The following is a 22,325-nucleotide window of genomic DNA, read 5'->3' on the forward strand; positions in this document are numbered from 1 at the left end:
TGAAATCAGTTATTTTGTTAAATAGACTAGACACACAGTCAACACACATATTTGACAGTAGGCTTAGAATTTTAGGAAATACAACTATTTTTTCTACACAACTTGCATTATGGCAACAACATGTGGAACCCATCATATAAAAAAGAGAGCTTTTGAAACAGAGCCCAAGGAAAAAGCCCATTTTAATCCACGTTTCATCGCTTTCCTACCCTCCCTCTGCTTTGTTTAGGGAGCAGGCATAGGGTCTTACTCTGAATGTAACTTCATACTTTTCAAAAGCATTTGAACACCCTCCCCTCCGTTGGCTTTTGGGGTTGCTTATACATGACCGAGCAGAATAATAGGCCTACGCTGAATTTAGGCTACATTATTGCACGGTAAATGTTTCTGATCAGTGATAGATGAGACAACAAATAGATGAGCAAAACCACCTCCACTTTTTTGTCCAGCCAGACAATTAACCAAATATACAGATGGAGATTTAGTGAAACAAAATCACATTGATTGATTAAGATAAGTCACAGGCCTTTGGTTGGGAGTAGGCCTCGACTAGGTTACTAAGCGACCGAATAATCCACTTGTTAATCTACATAACATCCTGGCAAAATGCTCTGATCAGTGCTAATAAATGAGCCAAATAGACAAGATGATAATGAGCACCACTCACCTCAATTTAGCTAACGTTTCCCCAGCCTAATATCCAAACAGAGATTCAGTGGGAAAAAAAACTGTGACATTGATTTATCAAAACACCAAGCTTGTCTCAAAGCAGAGCAAAACGGGGCTGAAATAGTTGACCACACACAGATAGTTTATTGCTTCTATCAAATGTATTATAAAAATTGGATGACTTTGGGGTTTCAGTAAGCAACAATTGAATGCCTTCAACCGCATTAGCCTTCTTTATTCCAATATTTTTTGTCATTCAGTGATATTTATTCCCACATTAATTATTTATGGGTCCACCCACTTGTGGTTAAGAAAACAGTGCATGTGGTGGGTTCTGCAAAGAGATGATAGTAGTATGTGATGGGTGATGATAGTTGTATGTGATGGGTGATTATAGTAGTAGGAGATGGGTGATGATAGTAGTGTGTGATGGGTAATGATAGTAGTATGAGATGGGTGATGATCGTAGTATGTGATGGGTGATGATAGTAGTATGTGATGGGTGATGATCGTAGTATGTGATGGGTGATGGTAGTAGTATGAGATGGGTGATGATAGTAGTATGTGATGGGTGATGGTAGTAGTATGAGATGGGTGATGATAGTAGTATGTGATGGGTGATGGTAGTAGTATGTGATGGGTGATGATCGTAGTATGTGATGGGTGATGGTAGTAGTATGAGATGGGTGATGATAGTAGTATGAGATGGGTGATGATAGTAGTATGAGATGGGTGATGATAGTAGTATGTGATGGGTGATGATAGTAGTATGAGATGGGTGATGATAGTAGTATGTGATGGGTGATGATAGTAGTATGAGATGGGTGATGATAGTAGTATGAGATGGGTGATGATAGTAGTATGAGATGGGTGATGATAGTAGTATGAGATGGGTGATGATAGTAGGATGTGATGGGTAATGATAGTAGTATGAGATGGGTGATGATAGTAGTATGTGATGGGTAATGATAGTAGTATGAGATGGGTGATGATAGTAGGATGTGATGGGTAATGATAGTAGTATGAGATGGGTGATGATAGTAGGATGTGATGGGTAATGATAGTAGTATGAGATGGGTGATGATAGTAGGATGATCGTAGTATGTGATGGATCATGATAGCAGTATGAGATGGGTGATGATTGTAGTAAAGGGAGCTGCCTAGCAACCATCAAGAACTTAAGAATGTAGGCATAAAGGCTACATTTAAGTGATAATGCCCGAGAAGCCGATGTTTGGAGGATATATTCGTTGAGGGCCAGTGTTGTGCCAAAAATCTCCCCCCTGCCAGAATCCCCCCCCACATGAACGTGCACACACTCAATTCTCCATTGCTGCGACTTCCTTGCTAGTTGAGATTTCTGCTCTTCATTCAGTTGTCAGTTTAGCCTACATTTCATTGATCTTAGTAGCAGAAAGCATTTTTATTTGTGTCCTTCAATGCAGCTGTCAATGATCATGTTAGGCTGCATCTCATTTTATTTTTTATGGCAGTTCGATCACGGGGGAGGCACTAGTAATGTCTACATTTTTCAGTTTGGCTATTTGTTTCAAGTGTATTAGTCTATAAATAAATATCTTTGGCAAAATGTGTCATCTCTCCCATGTCTTATTCAACTAGTACTTGTTCTGAAATGTTTATTGCTTGCCTCCATTTTACTCCCTCCTTTGTTTAATATAACACGCATACATTAATGATTAATTTTGGTTGCCTATCCTGATGTGAAGTTTGTTCTATAGAAAGTATTTGACTCTGATGTGTGCCACAGAAAGTATTTGACTCTAGTGACAAAATTAAGGAAATTAGAATGGGGGTAGGATTTCGTCACGGCCATTTTCTTGTGTGCCGAAACTGGGTAGCCATTTGATTAGATATTCAGTAATCCTAATGACAAAGCAAAAACAGGCTTTTAGAAATGTCTAAAAACTGAAAAATAGTATTCAGACCCTTTACTCAGTACTTTGCTGAAGCACTTTTGGCAGCGATGACAGCCTCAAGTCTTCTTGAGTATGACACTACAAGCTTGGCACCCCTGTATTTGGGGAGTTTCTCCCATTAATATCTGCAGATCCTCTCAACCTCTGTCGGGTGGGGAGCGTCGCTGCACAGCTATTTTCAGGTCTCTTCAGAGATTTTCAATTGGGTATAAGTCCTGGCTCTGGCTGCTCCACTCAAGGGCATTCAGAGACCTGTCCCGAAGCCACTCCTGCATTGTCTTGGCTGTGTGCTTATGGTCATTGTTCTGTTGGAAGGTGAACCTTTACCCCAGTCTGAGGTCCTGAGTGCTCTGGAAAGGATTTATCATCAAGGATCTCTCTATACTTTGCTCCGTTCATCTTTGCCTCGATCCTGACTTGTCTCCCAGTCTCTGCCGCTGAAAAACATACCCACAGCATGATGCTGCTACCACCATGCTTTACCGTTGGGATGGTGCCAGGTTTCCTCCAGACGTGAAGCTTGGCATTCAGGCCAAAGACATCAATCTTGGTTTCATCAGACCAGATAATGTTGTTTCTCATGGTCTGAGAGTCCTTTAGGTGCCTTTTGGCAAACTCCAAGCGGTCTGTCCTATGTCTTTTACTGAGGAGTGGCTTTGTCTGGCCACTCTACAATAAAGGCCTGATTGGTGGAGTGCATAGGGAGTTCAGTCGCAGGGCTGTGAGCGTTGTGGTGAGCTTAAAAGGGCACTATGGTATTGAAGGTCAAGCTGTAGTTGCTAAAAATATGCATTCCTCTTGTCCAGATGGGTGAGGTCAGTGTGCAGTGCAATGGCGTCGTCTGTGGATCTGTCAAGGATCTTGAGAATTGAAGAAAATTTGGCAGGTGCACAGTGCACTGTTCGGATGCTGTTATTATTTTGGATAAACGTGCGAAGATAATCTGCTTTTTGTTGATTTGTTTGACAATCAGACGAAAACGTCATGACTGGTTGTGTTCATGGCACATTCAAAGGGAATACAGTTTTACAGTTAAATTACATGTCTTTACTATAAAAGCCTCAGACTGGCCTATGCCTGGGGCCTCCAAATCATGTCCACCACTATAAAGTAGCCAATGTGATTTTTCTTGATTATATGAGCCCGGTTTATACCTGGTTCTAACATGCGTCCTTTGTCTTGATCTTGTCCACATTCTAACAGCATACTTAAATGATTATCGATAAATCAATGACTCATTCTGGCCAGTTCGGTGAACTGTCTCAATGAAAACGATACATAAATAAGCATTTTCAAAGTTCAGTGATAGGTCACAGAATAATATCCTTGTTGCTATTGATGATTCAACCCCTGCCTTGCTCAAATCTCTCAAGAGCGAGTGTCTGAACTGAACCCAGAAAGCGGTCGGTCAGTACCTCCCACTGTGCTCTCTTTAAAGAACTCCTGCCAGACAAATCAAAGCCAGTGTGACCTGCAGATTTCTCGATTTCACAGCTTGCTCTGGCTACGTGACTTCCTGTCGCTATTTTACACCGGATCGCTTTGATACAGTAGGAAAGCGGTCAAAGCACTGAATGAAATTGATGCAATCACCGCTTTGTATACCAGTGGTCGCGGATAAAACGGCAATGTGAGGCACAAGGAGTGTAGGCCTATGTACTGTATAGCCTCCTGAATCAAATCAAATTGATTTAAATCGCACTTCTTACATCAGCTGATATCTCAAAGTGCTATACAGAAACCCAGCCTAAAACCCCAAACCGCAAGCAATGCAGGTGTAGAAGCACGATTAATCATGGATTGATTTGACTTCCTAACTAGGTCCAATTGCAGAAACTGTTACAATTAGGTTTCTGTTCCTGATTGATGCAGAGATGAGGTGCTACCTAAAAATCAATGACTGTGTGATGATGATGTAGGTAGAGCTTTATTTCACACACAGTACTGTTGAAATTAAATCTCAGGGACTCAAATGGAGGAAAAAAAACTTGCAATACTGTCTGATCTAAAGAAATAATTCAAGCACTCAGGGGGTAACCCATGCAGATTTGTAGGGCAACGAGCAGACAGGTATATGGTTTGGAGACAAACACAAGGTGGAAGAATGTCCAATTTCCTCCATCTGTTCTCATTGAGTAAAAGGTTGTGAGTATATGTATTTCTAATACTCATATTTGCAAGTTCTGTACGACTCATCAAATAGGACAAAGGGCATTTGGGCATCAAAAGAACAGGACATCCATAAAACACATTTCTAAGCATAAATTAGAACTTTATTTTATTATTACAATATTACAAAAAGAGTAGCACAACTCACTCTCTCGCCTTTTTATCTTTCACACAGCCACAGAGTGACATGTAAAAGAAAGACTTATCAAGCCTTCCTGGATTTCACAGCCACAGAGTGACATGTAAAAGAAAGACTTATCAAGCCTTCCTGGATTTCACAGCCACAGAGTGACATGTAAAAGAAAGAATTATCAAGCCTTCCTGGATTTCACAGCAACAGTAAAGGAAACAAAGACGACAATTTTTTTAAACAACAAGAAAATCAAGTATAATAAACAAGTCACAACTGAAGCTTTGAAACTGGGGGGAAAAATGGTTTGTTACAGCCCAGTAACTACACATACAGTGCCTTGCAGAAGTATTCAGACCCCTTTGATTTCTTCACATTTTGTGTTACAAAGTGGGATTAAAATGGATTTGTCCTGTTTTTTCATCCAACAATCTACTCAAAATTCTCTGTGGTGCCAAAGTGGAAGAAAAATGAAGCCCCTTTGCTCAAGGCAAGCCTAAATTAGTTTAGGATAAAAACAAATAGGCAATTAAAAAAAAAAATTACATGGACTCACTGTGTGAAATACTATGGGTTGACATGATTTTTAAATGACTAACCCCTCCACTTTCCCTCATACACACAGTGCCTTTGGAATGTATTCAGACCCCTTGACTTTTTCCATATTTTGTTACGTTACAGCCTTATTCTAAAGTGGATTAAATAAAAACAATTCCCCAGCAATCGAGACACAATACACCATAATGACGCGAAAACAGGTTTGTAGACATGTTTCGACATTTATTACAAATAAAAAACAAATACCTTATTTACACAAGTATTCAGACCTTTTGCTATGAGCTCAGGTGCATCCGGTTTCCATTGATTATCCTTGAGATGTTTCTACAACTTGATTAGTCCACCTGTGGTAAATTCAAATGATTGGAAAGGCACTCATCTGCCGATATAAGGTCCCAGAGTTGACAGCGCAAAAATCAAGCCATCTGGTCGAAGGAATTGTCCGTAGAGCTCCGAGACAGGATTGTGTCGAGGCACAGATCTGAGGAAGAGTACCAAAAAATGTCTGCAGCATTGAAGGTCCCCAAGAACACAGTGGCCTCCACCATTCTCAATTGGAAGAAATTTGGAACCACCAAGACTCTTCCTAGAGCTGGCCGCCCGGCCAAACTGAACAATCGGGGGAGAAGGGCTTTGGTCAGGGAGGTGATCAAGAACCCGATGGTCACTCTGACAGAGCTAGAGTTCCTCTGTGGAGATGGGAGAACCTTCCAGAAGGACAAACATCTTTGCAGCACTCCACCAATCAGGCCTTTATGGTAGAGTGGCCAGACTGAAGTCGTTCCTCAGTAAAAGGCACATGTCAGCCCACTTGGAGTTTGCCAAAAGGCACCTAAAGGACTCTCAGACCATTAGAAACAAGATTCTCTGGTCTACTCTCTGGTCTGATGAAACCAAGATTGAACTCTTTGGCCTGAATGCCAAGCGTCACGTCTGGAAGAAACTTGGTAACATCCCTACGGTGAGGCATGGTGGTGGCAGCATCATGCTGTGGGGATGTTTTCAGTGGCCCAGTCAGAGCCCGGATTTGAACATCTCTGAAGAGATCTGAAATGAGCTGTGCAGCAATGCTCCCCATCCAACCTGACAGAGAGGATATGCAGAGAAGAATGGGAGAAACTCTCCAAATACAGGTGTGCCAAGCTTGTAGTGTCATATCCAAGAAGACGCGATGCTGTAATCACTAACAAAGGTGCTTCAACAAAGTACTGAGTAAAGGGTTTGAATACTTACGTAAATGTGATATCCATTTTTAAATTTCAATGAGTGAAAATGTCTAAAAACCCTGTTTTTGCTTTGGCATTATGGGGTAGTGTGTGTATATTGATGAGGTGGAAAACTTTTGTTTTAATCAATTTTAGAATAAGGCTGTAACGTAACAAAATGTGGAAAAAGTCAAGGGTTCTAAATATATTTTGTAAGGTCCCTCAGTCAAGTATTGAATTTCAAGCACAGATTCAACTAAAAAGAGCAGGGAGCTTTTCGATAGCCTCACAAACAAGGACAGTAATAGGTAGATGGGTAACAATAACAAAATCAGACATTGTATATCTCGCTAAGTATGGTAAAGTTAATAATTATGGATTAAACCACCCAGACACATCAAAGATACAGTGAACCTTTAAACTGAGCTGCAGGACAGGAATGAAACTGCTCAGGGATGTTACCATGAGGCCATTAGTGATTTTAAAAACAGTTCGATGGCTGTGATGGGAGAAAACTGACGATGGATCAATAACTTTGTAGTGATGCCACAATGACTTAAAAGACAGAGTGAAAATAATACAAATATACTGAATAGAAATATTGCGAAACATTCATCTTGTGTGCGCACCAAGGCAAAGCAAAAAAGCTGAAGAAAAAAAACAACACAGCAAAGAATATACTCTTAGGCCTAAATGCAAAGTCTTATGTTAGGGACAAATCCAACAGCACAGCGCTGAGTAACTGCCTCCTTATTTCCAAGCATGGTGGTGGCTGCATCATGGTATGGGTATGGTTGACATCAGCGAATACTGGGGAGTTTTTCAGGATGAAAAGAAATGGGATGGAGCCAAGCACAGGCAAAATCCTGGAGGAAAACCTACTTCAGTCTGCTTTACACCAGATACTGGGAGAGGAATTCACCTTTAAGCAGGACAATAACTTATAACAATAGGCCAAATGTACACGAGCTGTTTACCAAGACGACAGAGAATGTTCCTGAGTGGGAAAGTTACAGTTTTGACTTAAATATGACTGAAAATCTATAAAAAAAGACTTGAAAATTGCTGTCTAGCCATGATCCCCAAAATCTTGACAGAGATTGAAGAATTATGAAAAGAATAATGGGCTAATTAAGCAATAAGGCCCGAGGGGGTTTGGTATATAGCCAATATACCACGGCTAAGGGCTGTTCTCAAACACGACACAACGCGGAGCGCCTGGATACAGCCCTTAGCCATGGTATATTGGCAATATACCACAAAACCCCAAGGTGCCTTATTGCCATTATAAACTGGTTACCAGTGTAATTAGAGCAGTAGAAAAAAGAAATTGGGTCATACCCGTGGTATACAGTGTGATATACCGCAGCTTTCAGACAATCATCATTCAGGGCTCTAACCACCAGTTTATAATATTGCACAATATAGGTGTAAACCTCAGAGACCTACTCAATAAGACTCACAGCTGTAATCGCTGCGAAGGTGTTTCTAATGTATTGACTCAGGGAGATTAATACTTATGCAATGACTATATTTTAGTCATTTCATTTCTATTAATCTTAAACTTTGACAGAGTATTTTGCATAGATTGTTGAAAAAATTGAATCCATTTTAATCCCACTTTGTAACACAATCAAATTTGAAGAAATCCAAGAAGAATGAACACTTTTGCAAGGCACTGTAGGATTAAAATATAATTACAAAATATAACTCAATTTCTTGTTTTCGTAATTAAGAAGAATCTCTACGGAATTGCCTTTCCTATTCAACAAAAACTCCCATAAAAATAAAAGGCAAATTAACAAACAGAAATTGCGGGTCCTCTGTATGTATCCTTGCAATCGTCATTCTCATAATCATCATTTTGGGTTTTCGTTATAACCATGCATGTTTTCAAAGGAAAGTCCAAGGACCAAATACTTAAGGCTTTTTAAGGGCTGTTTAGGGAAGGAGGCGAACAGAAAGTGGAGGTCAGTGTGTCCACCACTCTCACGTACAGACACATACTCACATCTGCATACATACAAAACGCACATGCACACACGTCTATGCTCAACCTGCATCAGCAGGCATCATTCTCACACAATCATTACACTTTAAAAAGTTACAGTAGTATAGTAGGTAAGCCAGTGTAAAATAAAATAAACAACGCATTTGCTGTTTCACTTAAATTAGTCAATTTCCTTTAACCTCCAAGTGATCTTGCAAGTGATCAATTTGGTATTTTCAGCAGACTTCATACCAGATTCAGTAGCAACTAAGTTAGCTTTAGTGATTAAAAACAAAATACACTCAGGATCAAAACTCTAATTTGGTTCATAGTTAGTTTCTAAAATAACATTATATAAGTAACAATTCTATTTATTTCACTCCAGTAGATAGGTTTAGTCCTGCTAACTAGCTCACTGCCTTCACTAAACAACTGCCAAACAGAACATCGCATTTCAACAATTCAAGTAGTTGTTTTCGGGTTCACGAAAAATGATAGGAAACATAAAATTACATCTTTTAAAATAAGTTTTCCTTGTCAATTATGTGACTTTGGCCATTTAAGGCTTCAGACAGAATTATTATTATTTTTCACTCCATTAAAATAAAAATATATTAATCCACAATCATGTTGCCAATCTCAATTGGCATTAGTGACAAATGGTTTGTAACAGACACCTGAATTCATTGCAGCATTTTGAGCAAGAGCGCGTTGGTCAGCTCCCCCAGTCAGTTCCCACGTATGTTGCTCCCTGCTGGATCTAGATGTCTACACTGTCTATACAGTATATATCTATGCTCTGTACAAACATCAACCTGATTAGATTAGATACTTTGATGATAGCGAGGAATCAACCTTGACCAGTGACCTGATTCAGAAAACAGTCCTATTTCACAAATAAATACATTTCTAAAGAAAGAAAAAGCCTCTTTGTACATGTGTCTCCGTATGTCCTTTATAGTAGTGTCCAGTGACTGATAGTTTCAGTTTCACACTGAACCATTCATTATCTCGTCTGCAAGGTGATTTCAAGAGGTTTTTCATCTTGATGTCACTACGAGTTTCAGAAGTAAACGCAAAAAGGGAACATTAGCCACTTGTCCAAAAAAACTAATCGCAGAGGAGACATCCCCACACGACTCAGTAAAAACAAACAAATGAATGTTTTTACTTTCCTCCATGAAGCGTCAATGAGTTTTCATCCATCCTCTGCAGAAATTGAAGGAATGACAGATCTGAAGTAAAAATAACTCTCTATCCTTAGATCCAGGCACACTGATAGACAGGTAGGATGGAAAAAAGGTAGGGAATGATGACAATCACATAAGAAATGCTCTCTAGAGGGTGCCTAGGTAAAGCACTCATTTACAAAATCAACTGATCACTTGCAAGATAGACTCCAAGAAAAAGAAAAACCAACACTGCTCTTTATTATATATTAATTTGTCCTCTTTTTAATGTTAGCGGAAATTTTTACTTAATTTATTAATTTAATTATATTTCATATTTTTCCTTTAAGACTAAAAGAAGGTTTTCGATAACTGCTGTGTAGACAAGACTGGCCGTAGCTCATCTTATCTGTACCCTGGGTGCTGGATGTGAGCGGTTCTGCCGTCCCCGGGGCCAACCTCGGGCCCCACCCTGTTCATGGGAGGCCTGTGCATCTTTCCCATCAGCCCCAGATTGTGATCTCGGAAGCAGGGCGTCTGGAAGTCCCCGCCCAAGTAATCTGCCGTTTGCACCAGACTAGTCTGGCCGGAGGAGGAGGAGCTCGCTCCGGGCCTGTAATGGCCTCCCCCAGGGGGCCCACCGCAGTCTAGGTTGGTGGAGCCCCCTGGGGGCCCACCATGGAATGGCATGGACAGGTCCTGAGACCCGGAGCTGTCGCTGTTGGGCGTTGGCAGGATACTGCTGTTCCACACAGCGTGTTGTTGGAAATAGTGGCCACCACTGGTGTAGTGGGCCAGTGGACCCCCAGGCATGCCATTGTTGTTGTTGGGGGGGAGAGGGGGTGGGCTTCTCTATAGGAGGCTTCAGGCTGTATGGCTGGCCCACACACAGCTCTGGGAGGTAGCCCATGTGAGAGGGGTGCTTGCAGGGGTGGCCCCCGCCATCCTGCTGCATGTGCTGTAGATGAGCCAACTGCTGCTGGTTCCAGCGCATCTGCTGTTGGTGATTATGTTGTTGATGCTGTTGTTGATGCTGTTGTTGCTGCTGCTGTTTGATATCATTGTGGTAAACAGGCATCATGTTAGAAGCAGCCATGTTGTTTTGGGGGTGAGAGGGGGCAGCAGCCTTGTTCGCAGGACACATGATGCAGTTGGGGTGTGGGGGCAGCCCGGGGGGACAGACGTTGGGGTGTGGGTGGCTGTGCATGGACAACCTGGAGCTGGCATTGATGAGGAGGTTGCGGCTGATGGGGCTGGGGTTAGCGATCTGGCCCTCACACATTGAGGTGGCCCCAGCCCCCTGGGCCCGGGCTTGGCAGAACTGGTTGATCTGGTGCACGATGCTGTTCAGGTCTGGCTGGCGGCCCTGGTTCAGGCCGGCGGCCATGGACAGAGGAATTGTTGAGGTAGAGACGGTCACGTTAGGCGGCGCGTCGGCGTCTGGCAGCTTTCGGCCCCCCTGAAGGCCGGGAGGAGGCTGCCCCTGCTGCTGAAGGTTCTGTTGCTGCTGCTGTTGGAGCAGGAGAGTGGGGCCAGAGGGAGGCTGGGGGTGGCCCAGGGCTGGGGGGTGGGACAGAGTCTGGGCCCTAGGCAGACTCTGCTCTGGGTGCTGCTGGGGCATGGAGGGTGGGTGTCTGAGGACCTGGCACTGACCCTGCTGCTGGGGGTGAGTCTGTTGTAGAGTCTGAGGGCGAGTCTGGCTCCCAGGGTGAGGGTTCAGGCTCTGCCGGGGCATGCCCTGGCCTTGGGAAGGGGGGTGGTGTAGGTTTAAAGTGCTGGCCGAGGCGGCTGCTGCTGCGTATGGCCCTCCGGGGCCAGGGGGGTTCATGATGACCTCGGAGGGTTGCAGGCGTACCCGGCTGCCATCAAAGTCTTTGAGGATGCCCTTGATGACGGGCATCTTGATGATGGCAAGGAGGCCGGCCTTGGCGCTGGCCTGAGAGGGGGGGTAGGGGCTGTAGCGCTGGCAAGAGGTATCCAGCCCGTTGACTGTGCGGCGCACGTGGTTCCTCTGGGGGACCTTGACGCTGTTGGGGAAGATCTTAATGGTCAGGGGGTTGTTGGCAACCTTCTTAGCATAAGCATCCAATTCTGCAGGGGTTGGATATTGAGCGGATCTCATCCTCTGTGTAGTGTCCCCTGGGGTGACAGACAGAGACAGAGAGGGTGGGGTGGAGGGGAGAAGATGGGGGGGGCAAAGAGGGGAAGCGAGAGAGAAACATGTTAACGCAGGTAAAAAGCAAAATGACAGGTTTCCCATCAGAAGAGCAGATGTGTGATAATCTTCTGAGTAGAACAGAACCTGACTGACTTCAACAACATTATCACATTCCAAATCTCAGCGCTTCCTCTAACATGAAAAACAGCACAGTGTTCTCATCTCATATCTCACGGGGACACGAGCCAAGTCCCCAATGGCATTTTATTCCCTTTATAGTGCAGTCTAAAGGGAATAAGGTGCCATTTTGGATGCATACAGAGAGTTCTTGCCTGGATTCCCCTGCAAGCAACACATTCTTCAAATTCACATTCCATACCAAACCTTCTCTGCTATGCAATCTGGTTTCAGAGCTGGTCATGGGTGCACCTCAGCCACACTCAAGGTCCTAAACGATATCTTAACCACCATCGATAAGAAACATTACTGTGCAGCCGTATTCATTGATCTGGCCAAGGCTTTCGACTCTGTCAATCACCACATCCTCATCGGCAGACTCGACAGCCTTGGTTTCTCAAATGATTGCCTCGCCTGGTTCACCAACTACTTCTCTGATAGAGTTCAGTGTGTCAAATCGGAGGGTCTGCTGTCCGGACCTCTGGCAGTCTCTATGGGGGTGCCACAGGGTTCAATTCTTGGACCGACTCTTCTCTGTATACATCAATGATGTCGCTCTTGCTGCTGGTGAGTCTCTGATCCACCTCTACGCAGACGACACCATTCTGTATACTTCTGGCCCTTCTTTGGACACTGTGTTAACAACCCTCCAGGCAAGCTTCAATGCCATACAACTCTCCTTCCGTGGCCTCCAATTGCTCTTAAATACAAGTAAAACTAAATGCATGCTCTTCAACCGTTCGCTGCCTGCACCTGCCCGCCTGTCGAACATCACTACTCTGGACGGCTCTGACTTAGAATACGTGGACACCTACAAATACCTAGGTGTCTGGTTAGACTGTAAACTCTCCTTCCAGACCCACATCAAACATCTCCAATCCAAAGTTAAATCTAGAATTGGCTTCCTATTTTGCAACAAAGCATCCTTAACTCATGCTGCCAAACATACCCTTGTAAAACTGACCATCCTACCAATACTCGACTTCGCGCGATGTCATTTACAAAATAGCCTCCAATACCCTACTCAACAAATTGGATGCAGTCTATCACAGTGCAATCCGTTTTGTCACCAAAGCCCCATATACTACCCACCATTGCGACCTGTACGCTCTCGTTGGCTGGCCCTCGCTTCATACACGTCGCCAACCCCCCTTATCTCAGATCACTGGTCACCATAGCAGCACCCACCTGTAGCACTCGTTCCAGCAGGTATCTCTCTCTCTGGTCACCCCCAAAACCAATTATTTCTTTGGCCGCCTCTCCTTCCAGTTCTCTGCTGCCAATGACTGGAACGAACTACAAAAATCTCTGAAACTGGAAACACTTATCTCCCTCACTAGCTTTAAGCACCAACTGTCAGAGCAGCTCACGATGACTGCACCTGTACATAGCCCACCTATAATTTAGCCCAAACAACTACCTCTTTCCCAACTGTATTTATTTTATTGATTTATTTTGCTCCTTTGCACCCCATTCTTTTTTATTTCTACTTTGCACATTCTTCCACTGCAAATCTACCATTCCAGTGTTTTACTTGCTATATTGTATTTACTTCGCCACCATGGCCTTTTTTTGCCTTTACCTCTCTTATCTCACCTCATTTGCTCACATCGTATATAGACTTGTTTATACTGTATTATTGACTGTATGTTTGTTTTACTCCATGTGTAACTCTGTGTTGTTGTATGTGTCGAACTGCTTTGCTTTATCTTGGCCAGGTCGCAATTATAAATGAGAACTTGTTCTCAACTTGCCTACCTGGTTAAATAAAGGTTAAATAAATCAAAGAAAAAAATTCTGAAGTGCCATATTAGGGGTTAAGGGATGTCAGTCATTCAGACGGTAACAGTGAGGTCAGTAGCTTCCGGCCACAATGGGGCCATACTCAAACATTTGCTTCGACCCAAGGTTTAAAATGGCTAGCTACTAGCTTTTCTTATAGCATAGTGGCTAATTGTGCCAGGTTGGCCTGAGGATGACCAACTGAGCACATAATTACATCTGGTAACAGATTCCATATAGACCAATTAAAATCGCTGATGTAGTTGGACTTGATCCAACACTTTTTCACAGAAGTGTCCTCACCACAAGTCCACCGGCAACTTCTGATAATCAAAATAACTATCACAAGTTGTAACATGACTGCACAAACAGCTCACAGTGTAGAGCACTGAGTTCTTGACAATTGCTGCAACTTGCTGTGCAGGTTCGAATCCCCCACGGGATCTTTTTGTTTTTCTCCCTTTGAAATGTACAATTACATTTATTGTGTTAGTGTGCTGAGAATGGAAGTACAGTCAACACCTTGAAAATGAAGGAGGCAGAGTGGTAAAGAGACAGAGAGAGAGAGAGAGTGGTGCAGCTCCATGACAGCAGACAGTAATCACACAACATCTTTGTGATCTCCGGAACACCACTGAGCCCTTTGACAGTCATTTGTTACAGCTGCTAAGCACCTCACTGGCTATATTTAACAATGCCCCAGTGTGTGTGCCCATGCTGTAGTGTGTGTGTGAGACTGATAAGGTGTGTATTTGACAGGTGTGTCGTGTGTGTGTGTGCTTAGCATGTGTTAATGTGATTGCGTGTTTCAGTCACTCAATGACACCCATTTTCTTCCCCAACTATAGAAGTCAGTAATAATGTTATATTAGAGAAAGGGGCCTGCTTCCAGCCATTGTGATCTGGACTGAGGAGAGGCTCTGTATCTACAGTCTCACCAAGCATCTCCTCTCCAGGCTGAGCCCTGGGCCTCACAGCCTCCCTGGCCCAGCCAGCCTGACCTAAACATACGCACAGGCTGCGTCCTAAATTGCACCCGATTCCCTATATAGTGCACTACTTATATTTTGTTTTTGTATTCAATAATTCTCTCTCATACAACATTCTTCTATTAAATACACGGGTAAAAAACAAAAGAAGAAAAGAAAGAAGGTAGTGTTTATTGGAGGGTGACTCGTTCTGTCCTTCACTGGAATGCTAACGGGTTCCCTTTTTAGCAGACTCACCTTCTAATGTCTTTCATCTAGCTGAAAGTCTCTTTCCATCTTCCTCTCCTCTACTCAGCCTCACAGGCAGCATGCAGAGTGAGTGGGCTAGGAAGCAGTGGCACAAGGCAGAGAGCTGAGCTGTGAGGACAGGCATTGGCACGGCGGTGGCACAAGGAAGTCATGCCAACGGACTAATTCATCCTCTATTAGTGAGCAGGAAACAAAGAGTGTCAATGAGAGTGGCCGGGGTGGCATTGACGGGTGTGGGTGGGGGGGTGACTAACTGCTCATTAATGCAGGGGTCTGGGCCAGGCGTTTGAGCTCAACACTCAATCACTGGCTGCTTAATTCCTTCTTCTGACTTAATGCCTGGGTAAGCAAACAGAGCACAGACACAACCGCAACGCCTGCCCAGCCACACCTTTGCAACGTTTGTTGCAGAGATTACTAATGACCTCCATGAGTCATCTCTCCATTCAATGACAGAAAGATCAAATCAAATCAAGTTAGCTAATCTGTACAATACTGTGTGTGCACTGTGCATGTGGCTACGGGCACATCTGTGTGACCTCCAGCTGAACAGATCCTTGGAGAGATGGATAGGAAAACTACTGAACACTCGGTAAGACACACACAGGTTCTTATTCAAACTACGGTTTTCACCGAAACAAGATTTAAACAGTAGGGAGGCCAAAGGCTCACTCTGTTTTAAATGAAAAATGTTTCACACACTAGCAGGATATTGAATCAGACATCAGAGCCATACAGCAATGACAATTAAGGCTTCCTTGTCCCTTTTTTCAATTTTACACTGCTCTCTCTGAGTGTTCCATAATGATAAGAAAAGAGAGACTTAATTTAAACAGCAAGAGACTCGTTATGCTGACAGAGCGAACGTAGTCGCCATCTACTTCAGATCTCAGTATCTTCCCATGCAGCCCCTTCGGTAAAGTAGTTACTGAGAGAGTAAAATGTTTCTGCCTGATCCATTTGCTGTACTTCTCTCTTATCTCTTCTCTGTTCTGTAGAGGAACCGGGGGGCCATTTCCACTTTCCAGGCATTTGAGCTCTGACTCAGTCTGACGAAAAGCTGCTTCTGTGTGTTCCAGCATGTACTTGACCCACTCCACGCCTCTGCTCAGACAGCCCTTAACATTTCACAGGTATTGTGTGTGTGTGTGCTCTCATCTATTTAACATCTCTCCTCAGTCTCTCCCCCCAATGATAAATAAAGATGCTGCCCTGGCCTGGACTCTTAATGGCAACCTGCTAGCTCGTAACTTTAAACGACTCTCCCTTGTACACACAGGCACAGAGGAAAAGGACGGGAAGGGAAAGAGATTCTAATGAGGAAGAGGTAGACACTGCAGTGGCAACATAGGCCTCCAGGTCTAGGAGATGGCTCCGTTTCTTTTAACTACGAGGAGACACTGTTGGATGAGAATATTTTTTGTTACGACTTTTTTTTTAATGAAGATAGGATTTTTATTACAAACAGGAAGCGTTATAATTGGATATAGGCCCATAACAGTCATTGATGAATATCGAATGTACATACATGTATTGGTTTGGATTATCCTTGTATACAGTTGATGTATCAGGGTGTATTATTTAGTCATTATATGTTTAAATTAATGATTAGAATATTCCACCCTGAAACTATATAAGTGTATGTAATTGATTAGAATCAATTAAATACATTAGAATCATCAAATTATTATTCATGATGTGTGTAGTCTTAGTCAGTAAAATTATAATAAATTGTGTGTGTAGTTTTAGTCAGAATTAGGGTAAAACAATATATCTGTACAATATGTCTCTATAGTATCTTAAACAGACTTTCTGAGCAAGATTCAGTGCCGACCTTGGCTAGGGGCCACAGAGATTTGTGAAAGGACAGGGAGTGCTTCTCACGGTCCCTAATCTTTGTCGGCTGGGTATTGATACAGTGTGTGCATAGGATACCTACTGTTTGTGTGCAAAGTATGTGCGTAAGGAGCTAGTATAAAATGAATGGTTTTGTACAACAAACTTGCGCGCCCGCGAATAAACATTTTGACTATCATAGCTGGGCCTCCGTCTGTTTCATTCAACCAGTATCTTACACATTCTGGGTTGCAGACAGAGTAGTTTAATTGAATTGGGGTTATGAACATTGAGAACATAATTCTCGTAACACCGTGTGATATACAGTGCATTCGGAAAGTATTCAGACCCCTTCCCTTTTTTCACATTTGGTTACATTACATTATTATAAAATTGATTAAATAAAAGCATGTCCTCAATCTACACATAATACCCCATAATGACAGAGCAAAAACATGTTTAGACATTTTTGCAAATGTATTAAAAATTAAAAACAGAAATACCTTATTTACATAAGTATTCAGACCCTTTGCTACGAGACTCAAAATTGAGCTCAGGTGTATCCTGTTTCCACTGATCATCCTTGAGATGTTTCGACAACTTGGAGTCCACCTGTGGTAAATTCAATTGATTGGACATGATTTGGAAAGGCACACACCTGTTTATATAAAGGTCCCACAGTTGACAGTGCATATGAGAGCAAAAACCAAGCTATGAGGTTGAAGGAATTGTCCGTAGAACTCAGACAGGATTGTGTTGAGGCATAGATCTGGGAAAGGGTGGCAAAAGAAATCTGCAGCATTGAAGGTCCAAGAACACAGTGGCCTCCATCATTCTTAAAACTGAAGAAGTTTGGAACCACCAAGACTCTTCCTAGAGCTGGCCGCCCGGCCAACATGAGTAATCGGAGGAGAAGGGTCTTTGTCAGGGAGGTGACAGTTATAGTTCCTCTGTGGAGAAGAACCTTTCAGAAGGACAACCATCTCTGCAGCACTCCACCAATCAGGCCTTTATGGTAGAGTGGCTGGACGGAAGCCACTCCTCAGTAAAAGGCACATCACAGGCCACTTGGAGTTTGCCAAAAGGCACTAAAGTACTCTCAGACCATGAGAAACAAAATTCTCTGGTCTGATGAAACCATGATTGAAGTCTTTGGCCTAAATGCCAAAAGTCACGTCTGGAGGAAACATGGCACTATCCTACTGTGAAGCATGGTGGTGGCAGCATCATGCTGTGGGGATGTTTTTCAGTGGCAGGGGCTGGGAGACTAGACAGGATTAAGGTAAAGATGAACGGGGCAAAGTACAGAGAGATCCTTGATGAAAACCTGTTCCAGAGCACTCAGGACCTGACTGGGGAGAAGGTTAAACTTCCAACAGGACAACGACCCTAAGCACACAGCCAAGACAATGCAGGAGTGGCTTCAGGACAAGCCTCAATGTCCTTGAGTGGCCCAGCCAGAGCACAGACTTTAACCCGATCGAACATCTCTGGAGAGACCTGAAAATAGCTGTGCAGTGACGTTTGCCATACAAACTGACAGAACTTGGGAGGATCTGCAGAGAAAAATGGAAGAATCTTCCCAAATGCAGGTGTGCCAAGCTTGTAGCGGCATACCCAAGAAGACTCGATGCTGTAATCACTGCCAAAGGTGCTTCAACAAAGTACTGAGTAAAGGGTCTGAATACTTATGCAAATGTTATATTTAAATTTGTTATTTTTAATACATTTGCCCCAAACAATGTGCTTTGTCACTATGGGGTATTGTGTGTAGACTGATGATATGAAAAAAACAATTTAATCCATTTTAGAATAACGCTGTAATTTAACAAAATGTGGAAAAGTCAAGGTGTTTGAATACTTCCCGAATGAACTGTACACTAGAGCATTTAATTTTATTTTTAAACCAACATTTTGCTTACAATGACCATAATCCATTGCGTGCCTACTTGTCCGTTTTGTGTGTTTCTTTTACGCCTGCCATGTTAAGTTAGTGTGGGGACGACATGGAGGGAGACAGAAGAATGCGTGATCAAGAGGGATAAGAGGGCAGTTGCTTTGTGAGTTCTCTACTTGAAAATACATGACCTAAGTGATTGATAGTTGGTATTCACAGCAGTCATAAAAGTAAGCCTTAGTTACTTTGAAGAACTACAAAGTAGTGATTTTGTCAGAAAGAATAGGCAGTAGCTCTAGAGATGAGACGACATATGAAATGAAATAATAAAGTCAAATAAAAATGGAATTTGTTCAATTAAAGTATTGTGAGTAAATTATGGTTAAGCAATAAGCAACTATGGGCAGTCACTACCATCATGGAACTTTTATTGAACTGTTTTATTGTGTCGTTACAGGTTTTTCCCACATAATGCATAGTGCATTTAATGTTTTAAAAAAAGATCGAAACCAAAATCTGTGAAGAACAAAATTTCAGCGAACCGAAACCAAACAGAACTCAAGAAGCACTAATCGCTCAGCATTATATAGCAACAATATCATTTAGGGCTAGCAATCTAGCAAATGTGTTTTGAGTTCCCACTTCCTCATGTGGGGAATTATGTAGCATATAGCGTAAGCCAATATGCACAAAAATGCATCAATATACAGGCAAATCCATCTCTAAAGACCCTAAAATACATCTGCCCATTCTGGATCCAGTTTTGACATTCTGCAAATCAAAATATCCATCATGCAGTCCCTGAACATGTCAGATGAAATAGCAAACTTATTTAATGTCTTACTTGGCACAATAGCAACACCCACCCGTAGCACGCGCTCCAGCAGGTATATTTCACTGGTCATCCCCAAAGCCAACACTTCCTTTGGCCACATTTGCTTCCAGTTCTCTGCTGCCAATGACTGGAACGAATTGCAAAAATCACTAAAGCTGGAGACTTATATCTCCCTCTCTAACTTTAAGCATCAGCTGTCAGAGCAGCTTACCGATCACTGCACCTGTACATAGCCAATCTGTAAATAGCACCTTATTCCCATATTGTTATTTATCTTCTTGCTCTTTTGAACCCCAGTATCTCTACTTGCACATCAATCACTCCAGTGTTAATGCTAAATTGTAATTATTTCACTTCTTTTGCCTATTGCCTTACCTCCCTACTCTTCTATATTTGCACACACTGTACATAGATTTGTCTATAGTGTTATTGACTGTACGATTGTTTATGTGTAACTCTGTGTTGTTTATGTCCCACTGCTTTGCTGTGGTCCTTCTGTAGCTCAGTTGGTAGAGCATGGCGCTTGTAACGCCAGGGTAGTGGGTTCGATTCCCGGGACCACCCATACGTAGAATGTATGCACACATGACTGTAAGTCGCTTTAGATAAAAGCGTCTGCTAAATGGCATATATTATTATATATTATATTATTATTATTATATTATCTTGGCCAGGTCGCAGTTGTAAATGAGGACTTGTTCTCAACTAGCCTACTTGGTTAAATAAAGGTGAAATAAAATAAAATAAATAAAAACTGTAAAAGGTCAGTCTAGAGCCCTGACGCCAATTGAATGTAACTGTGCATAAATTGACAAATAAAATGTCTCTTTAGAGCGAAATGGGTCAATTTATGACATAACTTTTTGTTCATACCGCTCTACTCTACACCTTAGTTCCTTTCAATAAGAATTTCTCAAGATACTGAATACATATTCCCCTTACCACTGATGACACTCCTCACCTTGGGGGTAAAAAATAACAGTCCAAAATGTCTCTTCAGTGACACAATGTAAAAAATTATGTCAGAGAGAAAATGTGTTCTGTGGCATGTAGACAGCCTGGAGATTGATGGCCTGTTATCACTAAAGAACTCGTTAGACCCTGTGGCTCCGCGTGACCAACCAGGACCCTGTGGCTCTGTGTGACCAACCAGGGCCCTGTAGACAGGACCCTGTCGCTCTGAGGCCAACCAGGGCACGCACTGTGGCTCTGTGAGACCAACCAGGGCACGCACTGTGGTTCTGTGAGACCAACCAGGGCACGCACTGTGGTTCTGTGAGACCAACCAGGGCACGCACTGTGGCTCTGTGAGACCAACCAGGGCACGCACTGTGGCTCTGTGAGACCAACCAGGGCACGCACTGTGGCTCTGTGAGACCAACCAGGGCACGCACTGTGGCTCTGTGAGACCAACCAGGGCACGCACTGTGGCTCTGTGAGACCAACCAGGGCACGCACTGTGGCTCTGTGAGACCAACCAGGGCACGCACTGTGGCTCTGTGAGACCAACCAGGGCACTGTGGCTCTGTGAGGCCAACCAGGGCACTGTGTCTCTGTGAGACCAACCAGGGCACTGTGGCTCTGTGAGACCAACCAGGGCACTGTGGCTCTGTGAGACCAACCAGGGCACTGTGGCTCTGTGAGACCAACCAGGGCACTGTGGCTCTGTGAGACCAACCAGGGCACTGTGGCTCTGTGAGACCAACCAGGGCACTGTGGGAGAGAACACATATTTATCAGTTGTTATTTGAAAGGGGTGGTCTGAAGAAAGAATAAAACCCTTTTGAAATATCTCAGTTGGATTTTGATGTAACAACGCCTTCCTTATTATCAAGCCTAGCAGATGAAAAGGAGGGGGATTCTTATGTGAGAAGATAATGAACAAGAACTAGTTTAGCGAGAAACAGAACAATTCCACATCCACATTTCCTTCAGAATAGCTCCAAATCAACAAAATCAGGGAGAAATACAAATCCAACTTTTACTTTCAGCCCTTCTGCGAGTCACAGAACACAGCAGCAGTGGAGCAGGTGACAGATAAAAAAAGCCCACTCAGATTTTATTTATTTTTTAGAATTTTCTGAGTGGACCTTTTCAGAACTAAGCTCGTTGCACTGTACTCTGTCACATGACTTCCTGCCAGAGTAGAGGGAACAAAACAACATGGCGGACGTTGGCACCTAACGAGACACCCCCTCGCTCGGCACTGCTGTGCTCTTGGGGGTAGGCTGATTACAGTGATTCTTCCAATTAGTCTTGATGAGCCATAGTGGCGGAGCAAGACAGACAGCGTTTTATAACACACAAAACTGCTGCAGAACTAGGTCAGACTGGGGCTGAGAGAGAAAGAAATTCCTCCAAGTATGAGGGGACATTCTCTAGAAATCTCCGTGCCTCAGGGAGATGTGTGAATCTAAAGCTGGTCTGTTGGGGTGGCTATACCCTGGCTGGGTGGGTCTGATCAATAATGTACATGACTGATTCAGAGGGGTTGTGTTAAATGTGGAAGACACATTTCAGTTGAATGCATTTAGTTATACAACTAACTAGGTATCTCCCTCCCTTTATGATGTCA

General features: G+C 43.1%; 1 pseudogene; it reads right to left on the reverse strand.

Moving 5' to 3' along the window:
- Positions 1–7,899: 7,899 nt before the first annotated feature.
- The window catches only part of LOC124010815, a 51,587-nt pseudogene continuing 37,161 nt past the window's right edge, over positions 7,900–22,325 (reverse strand).

The sequence above is a fragment of the Oncorhynchus gorbuscha genome, linkage group LG02, assembly GCF_021184085.1.
Source record: "Oncorhynchus gorbuscha isolate QuinsamMale2020 ecotype Even-year linkage group LG02, OgorEven_v1.0, whole genome shotgun sequence".
NCBI lineage: Eukaryota > Metazoa > Chordata > Actinopteri > Salmoniformes > Salmonidae > Oncorhynchus > Oncorhynchus gorbuscha.